The sequence below is a fragment of the Pinus tabuliformis genome, chromosome 1_1 (assembly GCF_031772625.1).
Source record: "Pinus tabuliformis cultivar Carrire ecotype Pingquan chromosome 1_1, CPIR1, whole genome shotgun sequence".
In the NCBI taxonomy this organism is placed as follows: Eukaryota; Viridiplantae; Streptophyta; class Pinopsida; order Pinales; family Pinaceae; genus Pinus; species Pinus tabuliformis.
Genome location: NC_142297.1, coordinates 327,147,732 through 327,159,037, shown reverse-complemented (window position 1 = coordinate 327,159,037; position 11,306 = coordinate 327,147,732). Strand labels below are relative to the sequence as shown.

General features: G+C 36.9%; 1 pseudogene; it reads left to right on the top strand.

Moving 5' to 3' along the window:
- The first annotated feature begins 3,863 nt into the window (after window positions 1–3,863).
- On the top strand, window positions 3,864–4,404 carry LOC149212890 (uncharacterized; annotated as a pseudogene).
- Window positions 4,405–11,306: the final 6,902 nt, after the last annotated feature.

Here is an 11,306-nt window from a genome sequence, read left to right as displayed (position 1 = left end):
ATTCTATAAGAAGGTTTGTTTACTAGCTTCATTAAGATTTTTTCTTCCTACACCTTGTATTGGCATAGAGAATATTAATTTCATTTTCCATGTAAAATCTACAAGGTACATTGAACAATTCTGGAGGTCAAGCTACTGTTTGGCTAGTGTTCGTATATCCAACATACAAACAATAGCCATCATACAAAAAATAGTTAAACAGTATCTTGACATCTAAAATTGTTCATTGTTCATATATGATCGCGTTCCTATGTCGCTCAAGGGATTCCTCCAACAATATTTTTAAAGGATCTCTTGCTCCTTCGTCTTTCTTTTCTTTTTCCATGGGAGCTCGTTGGGGTTTGCGAGGTTGGTCTTGCAAAGGTTCAACCAGTTCGAGCCCTAACTCCTTATACCCTGACCTCAATGGCGACATGCAAAGAGAAAAAATAGAGAAAGAGAAAACTGCTCTGATACCACTAATCCGGACTTATGCAGGAATGCGACAAAATACAGATAAAAACATAAACACACAGATGCAGTATAAATAAAGCTTCACTTCATTAATATCAAAGAATTGAAATATGCTTACAGATAGAATAGAAATAAAATAGCCCGGGCGATGGTATCTTATATTTGAGAAGAGATGTGGCGGATACATGCCTCTTAACTATGTTACAATGAGGCTCAAGGGCCTTTTTATTATTGAACAACAAGAGAAAGCCCTAAACAACCAAAACCCTAACCCTAGGAGATGGAACACCAAGCATTTGTGGGCCCCGTTGGGGTTAGTTGGGCAGCCAACTTCCTAGGGCCATTATAATTTGGTCACATTATCTCTGTTTGGTGTGTATGATCATTGATACCTCGTCAAAAATATCTCTTCGAGTGCTAAAGGATTTATGGCCTATGAAGACGAGCTTGCTGTAGACCTCAAAAAAACTCCGTTTAGGGGGTCAAAATTGCTCAGGAAGTTTAGGACCCAAAAAAACTACTAGAAATAATGAAACTGATGAAATTGACTAAAGGTCTAGGTGGAATAGGTAGGTGACCACCAATATCCACATGGATCAGGCCACCATCAGCAAGTAGGTCAAGTGTTGTCTTGTTCAGGATAGACTGGTTGTCAAAGGACTAACACCAAGCCCTAGTTGTATTCCTTGTATCAATGTGATTGTAAAGGGTCATGATCCCTGGTATGGGAGCTCTAGCCTATTGTATTATAGTTTGTAATATAATGAATAAGGGTTTGAAAAAGTTAAAAATTGTCATGTGCATTAGTTGATTCCCTGATGTGTGTATATTTCATCATGCATTAAAGTAGATGTGTTGTGGCACTTGAGTGTGTTTGCATCAAAGGTTCTAAGACCAAACCCAAATTATCATTTGTCGTGGAAATTCAACACATGCCTTGTTCACCTAAGAACTACATGTAACTCATCTAAGGCTACTCATGTCCAATATCAACTCATCCCACTTAACAAGTTACCAAGACAAGGCTCACATCCAACCATGGCAGTAAAACAATTAAGCAACACAGTTTACATCTTGACATGCCATATCACCTGACACATCTTAGAATGTCTTGGCACTATGTGGCACATGTTAGAATCCCTTGCATTCCTTGGCATGATTTGGCACTCCCTAGCACACACTACCACTCCTTGACATGCCTTGGCACTCTAGCATGCCTTAGCACTGCCTAACATATAACCTTGTCACTCCCACCTTAGCACACCTAAAACTCACTGACACTCCCTATCACACACTCTTTTTCATTCATTTCCATGCATTTTGAACTAGTTCTCCCTTGTGTTTCCATGACACTCCCTAACACTCCTTGGCACACATTGACACACCCTAGCACTTGGCACATCTTGGCATGCCGCCCTGACACTATAGCATTCCTTGTCATTCCCTTATTAGCATACCTTGAACTTGATGACACTCCCTGTTACACACTCTTATTCATTCATTTCCATGCATTTGAAACTAGTTCTCCCTTGTGTTTCCCTGGCACTCCCAAACACTCCCTAGTCTGCTTTGTCACACCTTGGCACCTGGCACATCTTGGCATGTTTCCCTGGCCTCTAGCAAGCCTTAACACTGCCTAGCATACCTTGTCACTCCCTCCTTAGCACACCTGAAACTCAGTGACACTTCTTGTCACAAGTTGTTATTCATTCATTTCCATGCATTAATTTGACCTAGTTCTCCCTTTTGTTTCCCTAACACTCCCTAACACTTCCTAGCACATGTTGGCACACCCTGACACCTAACTATTGGATGTATGTCTTAGACTAACACGGCAACTCAATTTTGTTTCCTACCCCTTCAATTAGACTCCAATAGTAACCAAAGGATCATGTCTTAGGAGCCTTCAATGCCTAAAAATTGCTCGACATAAGACTCAAGAATTTGTTGTTATTCACTAAAGAAGGAGGCTAGTTGTGTTTGTGTCTCTTCCTTTGACAAATATGTCCATTAACCATGTGACACGACCTATTATCACCACATTAAGAATAGTTTGACTAGGTGGCAAAAGGGCCAAGGGGCTCCTTACTCATGTTGCAAGGGGCCACACCTTATAATTCTAGTAGTTGCTAAAAAGACACCCCTTTTATCTAAATCCTTTGCACTTGCATTATAATCTGCAAGTGTAGTTTCATACAAATTAGTGTGCTATCATACCACGAGAAAGTTTATGAAGGCTCTTTATCATAAAATAAGATTTCATTGCATTTGTTTCACAAAAAGAAAAACACTTCAACATGAACAAGAATCCAAGAAGAATGAAACTTTGTGGCCTCAGGAAGATGTTTTCCTAACAAGATTGCATTCCATATAATATTAGCAAGGGTCACTAGCAACCCAAAGACTTTGCCAAGGCCCATGTAGATTTAGCCAAGGGACAAAACTAGAAAATGTGTTTTAGGGTTTTAATTCATTTACAATGGGAGCACCATGAGTTCTAAACTCTCAAGTATATTAATATTCTATTTACAAGTATGCCCCCCATCATTAGTGATTATACAAAAAAGACTCTCTATAGCCTTAACATCAATTTTCATAGGGTTCACCACAAGCAGACCTAGGTTTTCCTTTTGACAAAATAGTTTGTTCAAATAACAATCAAGGATAAGATTAAAATAAAGCCACATGCAATACATATTAGGCTCATGTTTCATGAACATTAAAAAACAACCCCATTTTCAATCTCACCACCAATGTTTAGGTGATTGAATTATTAACATAAAAATGAGACCAATTGAATCAATTTATAAACTTGTTCCAAAATAATATTATTAGGGTTTAGCTAACATGTATGTAATCTTGAACCACCACTATGGAAATTAAACCCTTAGATGCTAGTTTAAGTACATAATAACATTTATTTGAAATGAACAATAATCAATAATTAGTTTCTAGAAAATTTTAGTAGAAATAAAATAATATTAATTTAAATTAAGTTGAAGTCATAGTAGCAATTGATTTCTCCAAAATTCTAGGGATCAAAGTTCCAATAAAATTTTGAAGTAAATCCAAAGTATCTCATACTTCGACCACGATGCACTTTTTCAATTTTTATGGGATAATATTTATTTCAGTCTATTATTTTAACCCATTTATATAAGTAGGATAAAAAGCTATTGAAATGCCTCTTTCTCGATAAATTTTAATCCAGTTTTACATTATTGGAGTGATGAATTTTGTTTTTGTGTTATAGTAGCGGATTCATTATTCGTGCAACATCGTTTCGGGCTAACTAAACGCTGGGTAACTAATACCTTAGGGTCACACCAAAAACCCAAGTGATGGAGGGAAAACAAAAGCTTAAATCTTCATCCTCAATTCTGTCATTAATTTCATCTCTGAGCAAAATGTAGTCACTGGAAAAATGTCGACAGAGGTTCCTGTTCATCACCAGAGCTCGGCATCATCAAGCAGAGACTTATCATCGCCATCTTCAATGGATCCCTTGCTTCTCATCCTGAAGCTTCCTTATAGTGCTCTTAGAGTACCCCGCATGTGCCTGAAGGTGCCCTCCTTTTCGCTGCCCTCAACGATGACTGTCTTCTCCCTCGTCTTGGCCACCTATTTCTTGGTGGTCTTCAGCTTCATCTACGATGTCATCGTCGAGCCACCGGGCATTGGGAGCGTGCAGGGTCCTGTCACATGAACATAAAACCGGTTGTCTTCCTATCTGGAAGAGTGAAAGGGCAATATATTATCGAAGGGCTCTCCTCCGGGTTTATGTTCTTGCTTCGTGGGGTGGGGATAATTTCGCTGGACTTTGCCCTGGACAAACACAGAGCGAGGAGCGTCAAGGTCTCTTTTGCGGTGGCCAGGGTTTCTTCTTTGGCGATCGCTTATATCATGAGTAAGTTATTCGTTCGCATCAAAATTCCATCTTATTTATGTTAATCGGGGTTATGAATAGCGAATCTAGACGTTTTAAGTCCATTGCTAGTTTAGTAGAACATCTGTACTGTTTTTTTGATTTTATGTTTAGTGTAATAGTTTGCACGGCCATTTCTGTTTCTGAAATTAAGTGGAACTAGCAAGGTGATCTCTATAGGATTGTAGACTCAAGCATTGAAAAACAGATCAATGAGATCACGTTTCCTCAGCAGCTCGTAATACAAATGAAAAAGAAATAGATATTTCCCTTTACAACAAGCCACTATTCCATTATGTCTCCTCTTACTTCAGACTTTATCTCACAGTAATCTGATTTGGAAGGCCAAGTCAGAGATGGACAGATGCAAGCATTCTGAGCAAGACAGGTACAAATACATTAAACTCAACAGATTGGCAGTTGCCTGGAAAGTACAGAGAACATTTTTTTCGATTCTGCATGGACAGGCAGTGATTTCAACCATATTTAACCATACAATAACTGCTATTTTAAATTCGATAGAACCAAATTGAGATAAATGAGAGCTCGATACGTATTTATGTAAAATAGAGAAACCAAACAGCTAATCAGGATAGAAGCTTGGGGTTTTGTTGTATGCTGTCTGAGTTAACTATGTATTACATGCCCAAGAAATGATGAATGGCAAGCAACAATTTAAAATAGGGCCCACTGAGACAATGTTTGGTCAAGCATGCACTCTCTCCGGCTGCTTTCCTTCGTCTTTTAACTGCTCATCCTCGATGTAGATGCACGAAACCTATGAATTTTCTTCCCCATCAAGGCCAACCTATGATTAATTTTAAATATATTCCTCTTGTATGGGCTTAATCTCAAACAACAAGAACAAATGACAGCGGAATTGGCCAAATAGATATACCAAGCTAGAACAAACCTTTTTAATTCTACAAACTGATGTGGTCAGATTAATGACGACAGTTAACATGCTATTTCAAGGAAACAGTTTTAAATTACTTTAGAATAGAAAGTGTGCATTTCCATTCACAAAAGAAGGAAGTATTCCACTTGCAAATATAACCTTAACCAGCATGCAAGCAGGATCACAGAATTTATCAGAGTCATGAGACATTGCATTCAGCCATTTCAACAAACAGTCAGCTTACAACTTATATCTCCTGGGTACACAGCATGTTATAGTATTTTTAGTGTTGTATCCTCATATATCCTTCTCTGAAAACAGCATACAATTGCTAGTGTTGAAGGTTATTATCTAGATGAGCATTTTCATCAACCACGTGAAATATTTCATAGACTAATTTGTTGATTTCTTTATATATCTTGACAAAATAATCATACATAAATCAGCAACCAGAATAAAGGCCCAGCACTCGAAGAAACTTGCAGTTAGGACAGAAGGGCACACTTTGTCACACAAAATAGAGGTAAACTTTTCTGTGTGAGGGTGAAAGGCCCCAACACTTCAGATGTACAACAATGTCAAGGTGCATGCTGTGCTGAAGAACAAATGATTTTATTTTGAAGATTTGGCAACTGAGACAAGTTCCAGATCTGTTGTCCAGGAAAAATTGAGTCAAAGAGTGAAATTGATGGCTGAAGAAGTGACCAGTGCTGTGTATCAATGGGAAAATGGGGTTTAGGGTGCCCAATTAGGGAAATCGCCCTGCTGAAAAGGGACAGGCACACTAGTTGAGGAGTTCTAATGTAGCACAATCCTACCTTTGATAGTTAAGTGAACACAAAAATCTCCTTCACGTTCCCTTGCCATAATGGATAAGAAAACAGATCACGGAAGCTATGAGCTATCAGAAAACATTTCAAAATGAAATTTCACCATTCATACAGAGAAAAGACAAAAAATAAATAGTTTCTAATGATAGTTTTCAGAAATAATAGAACAGTTTTACCAGAATAAAGAAGCTCCATAACCAATATTGCAGAGCTTTCAGATCAGAAAATGGACAAATTGTAGCAACATGTCAGCCTCCACGGCACCCTTCAAAGACCAGCGACACAGCTTTATCAGCTCTGGTTTTTAGATTCTTCAACAACCATTACTTGAATAAGGGGGCTGCCTAAATAGCCCAATGGAGCCCCAATGGCTAGGTCTCTTTGGTAGAGGGTGGCGGAGCCAAGCTTGTTCTAGAAGCTGGACCCACCTAATGAATAATCATAGAAATTACATGAAAAAACAAATGCACCCTCTCTAGCTTGCTTACAAAGACTCAAAATTATTATTTTGATAGGGCCCAAATGAGATGTGCACCCTTTCTTAGCTTAGCTGGAATACATTACACTGAAAACATTTCATGTGGGGTCCATAAAAGTGTGCCCAACCCCTTGCTTCTAATGTTGAAGCTTATTAGATTTGCATGAAAATGGTGGGGTCCCCAAAAATACACCTCTCAACCTTAAGATAAAATGCATCACATTGCATAATTTTTGTGGGTCCCAGGATTTGTGCACCCTCTCCTTGGCTAGTATGGTTGAAATATATTTTACAGTATGCATCATGTAAGGTCTATGAGGGGTGCCCCCTTCTTTGACTTAGTGAACTAATCACATATCTGAAGAAATGCCCTTGTGAACCCAATCCCAAGTGTGTGGAAACAGAGTCAAGTCTCATTTCATTGGAGCATTAAGGTTTTATAGTTTCATTTGATGCTTTGAGTTTGGTTGATGAGTGTGAGATGCTATATGACTGGTGGGTGATTTGTTCATGGTTAGCCTAGCCTAACACTCATACATCACATAGTCTCCTTTTTATTGTGATGGGGTTTACTAGGAGATACCACTTTTATTTTCATGGTACAAAATTCTTATGTGGTATACTCCTCATTGGCACACATGTGGAGGCAAGTTATTATTATTTTTAAAAATTTTGGTGGGGCCATCACCTCATATAAGTATGGAGATTGAAATACCATATGTGCATATTAATGATTATATGCAGCCATCTTCATGAGATGAACTCAACGTGGGTTTATTAGCCTAAGGAGGGCGCATTGATAAAGGCATTAGTTAATTAGTTTATGAAGTTGTCCCCTTCATACATATAATTTCTAGCTACTTTCCTATGTGCTTGGGAAAGGCACATATGTTGAGGAAAGAGAAGTATATTTTATTGTGGTCGACCCGATTCACATGAAGCCTCTTTGTATTATGGTCTTCTTCTTCACATGCATGATGGGGTATGATGAAGCCAACCATGTAATATGTAAAGCATTGTTTGACAAAGTCATGGATCCTCAAAACCAATGTTATTAGAACCTATTGGACCAACCAATCTGACTTTCAATCTCTCACTCGTCCAACTAGTGACACAGAACCAGAAAACGCCGATTTAGTATCAAACCAACCTCTTTCACTTAACCAACTGATTCTATACGAAATCATCTGGTCCCATACAATGCAACTAAGGACCCTTAGAACACAAATTTTTATTTTTAAAAATCAATAATTTATGAGTGGGGTAATCTAATATTCAACCCTAGATCCATACTAATGCTATCTAATTAATGGTTATTCGTCAATTCAATTGTACTAGAATTCTGCTACATTAAATTATCAATCCAGAATTGTAAACTTGTAAAGTGTAATGCAAAATATATGCTGGGATTTGGCTTCTAATCTAATCTAATAAAAATTGATATTGAAAATGGATGGTATCTATTAAAAGCAATTGACAACTAGCTATCTCAATATAATCATGGTTCTAAAACACTTATAGATCTCCATAACCATGTAGAGAATTTTGATAATTTTAACAACAAACTTCTTCAAAATTCTGGATTATGATTGTTTGTGGCTTCAAAGAATAATTTCTATTCACTCGGAAGATCTGTGTGATTAGCCTTCATTATGTTGACACACATAGAGAATTTTGATAATTTTAACAACAAACTTCTTCAAAATTCTGGATTATGATTGTTTGTGGCTTCAAAGAATAATTTCTATTCACTCGGAAGATCTGTGTGATTAGCATTCATTATGTTGACACACATAGGCAAATCAAATTCACACTGCTAAGTCAATTCAAAACACACTACAAGCAATAAATTGTAAACCTAAGAAAAGAGTATTATCTCTATGAACATAGCATTATTTAAAAATATTCTCTAGTTGTAAAAGCTATTGAAACTACTTGTAAAACAAAGTATTATCTCTATGAACATAGCAGATTGGAAACTAAAAAAATAAGCTCATTTAAATAAGAGGCGGCATGCATCCCGACATAGGGGGCCCTCCTAGTTGGGTTGCAAGCGCTAGAGAAACTTCAGAACCTGTGACTGTTAATTTAAACCACGCCATAAACACACATTTATGCAGAGAGAAGATCTAACTCCAATGGATCAAGACTATAAAAATGGCATAAAATACATTCAACAAAAACTTAACTTGTTCCTCCTCAGAGGAACTGCAATATTTATAGACTTTAATAATAGCAACACACTCAGAGTTTCATTGTTGTGATTCAAAACAAAGTAATGATTACTTGGAAATTCGTGGATCGTGGAGATTGAAAATTGATCACCGCAAGCATGAATTTCTCATCTTATAGAATTTTTTCCATATCTGCCCTCCATCGTTTTCTATGTTTCCACAACACTCTGCAACGATGCCACACAAACTTGTTATGCGATTTGTCACCTCTTGCCTTGTTGACTGAGGCGCTGAATAAATTGTGGTGGTGACACGATTTCCTTCTGGCTGCGCCTAATAGGTGGATAACCTTCTCAAGACATTTTTCCATGTCCTCCATCCTTTGATTTTGTTGGATTGTTTCTCGAAGTATGCCAACCTGTGATTTTGCTATAGAACTGGAGAGCAGCTACGAAATATGTCAATTTCTACAACTTTACAATTTAACTTGCTTTTATGGAGAAACATACAAAACTATAGAAAAATGGACATATTACATTTATAAATCCTTGCTTGTAACCTTTGTAGCTCAGGTAGGATTTGCATACATAAATGATATCATTAAAGTATGAAAAAGGATAGTTATGATGGCTTTCTCAAGATAAAATGGTCAAAACTAGGTCAGCAAAGTGACAAAAAGAGCTAATTCTTTGACCTCATCATTCCCCATGTTGAAGATCTTGCATGTCATCATGCATTAGCAAATTGCAAAATTTTGTACTTCTCCTTGTTCTAACATTGTTTCAGAGGCCTGGATAAAGATATCTAGGTTGCTTTGAGTTCTCCTCTTCCTCATGGCAATTGACCACATTGGTTTCTTCATGAGGATTTTAGCCTTCAAATCCTTGATCTTAGAATGTAGTTTTCTGATGTCTTTCTTAAGTTTTGAATTATTGTTATACCAATAATACATTATTTTTAGTGTCTTTTGATTTTGCACTTTGAGAACTTCATTCTCATTCTTGATGTGTCTTTTCAAGTCTTCTAGTTCTATGATCTCTTGTTTCAATGCTTCTATTATGTCTTTTTCCTCAAAGACATCAAATGGTGGATTATATATGGTGTTGATTGATGTAGCTCAGACAAGTGTTCTAGCCTCAAGTGGTGTCAGTGAGGCTAGGAACACAAGAGCAAAAAATATCTCCAAGCCAAAATAAATTACTTATCACTGCTTCTGTCCTGAATCTACAGACAGGTACTCAAAACTCCTCAGTGAATCCTCAAGCGTGCCCTTCATTGATGCATTTCGAATACCAAATATCTTTGACACAACAATGACAACATCATCACCAAACTCAGTAACCCTTTCATAGGAATCATTGTCTCCAGCAGCACATAATGAAGCCTGGTCGAAAGAAAATAATGATCGATGTTAAACATATTCTCTTGCTATAATTTGCTGCGTTTAAATTCCCCAAGAGATGCACGACCATTTTTTTTTTCAATACACCTCCCATGAAATTAAGTGGAACTACCAAGGTGATTTCTATAGGATTGTAGACTCAAGCATTGAAAAATAGATCAATGAGATCATGTTACCTCAGCGGCTCGTAATCTGAATGACAAATGAAAAAGAAATAGATATTTCCCTTTACAACAAGCCACTATTCCATTCTGTCTCCTCTTACTTCAGACTTTATCTCACAGTAATCTGATTTGGAAGGCCAAGTCAGAGATGGACAGATGGAAGCATTCTGAGCAAGACAGGTACAAATACATTAAACTCAATAGATTGGCAGTTGCTTGGAAAGTATAGAGAACATTTTTTTCGATTCTGCATGGACAGGTAGTGATTTCAACCATATTTAATCATACAATAACTGCTATTTTAAATTCGATAGAACCAAATTGAGATAAATGAGAGCTCGATACATATTTATGTAAAATAGAGAAACCAAACAACTAATCAGGATAGAAGCTTGGGGTTTTTGTTGTATGGTTCATTTTTATTTTGGACATGGATTATTACTTATCTTTTCGTATGCCTATTCTAACATTACAATTCATAAATTTTGGAATTTTTAATTCTATAAGTCATCTTTTTCTCACGAGTTTTTGGGCTTGTGGATGTGCATACATGTGTGCATGATGTTACTTGGATAGCTAAGTTAAAAAATAGTGCTAAATTGCCAATTAACTTATAAGTGGTCTCGAGAATCTTTTCCTCTATTTGATCCTTTCCTAAGTATCATTTCTGCCGTAGTTCAAACCTCTACTTTTACAACAACAATTTTTCAAACACGGGACCAAACATTAATGTTTGTTTTGAATACATTTTCCCAAAAACTTGAAGTATAATATTATAATGCACCAGTCTCAGAAATTGAAATGTTGTGGCTGAAATTCATTCTCGAAGCAAAATACCCCCTTTTTAGATCTTAGGAAAAAAGACCACGTGAGAAAAAAATATCATAAAGGAGAAATGCAATAAAATATATTTCAAACCTTAAGCTTCAAATGCCATTATTTATCCCCCCAAGGGTGTGAATGCAACGTGAAAGCCAATAAT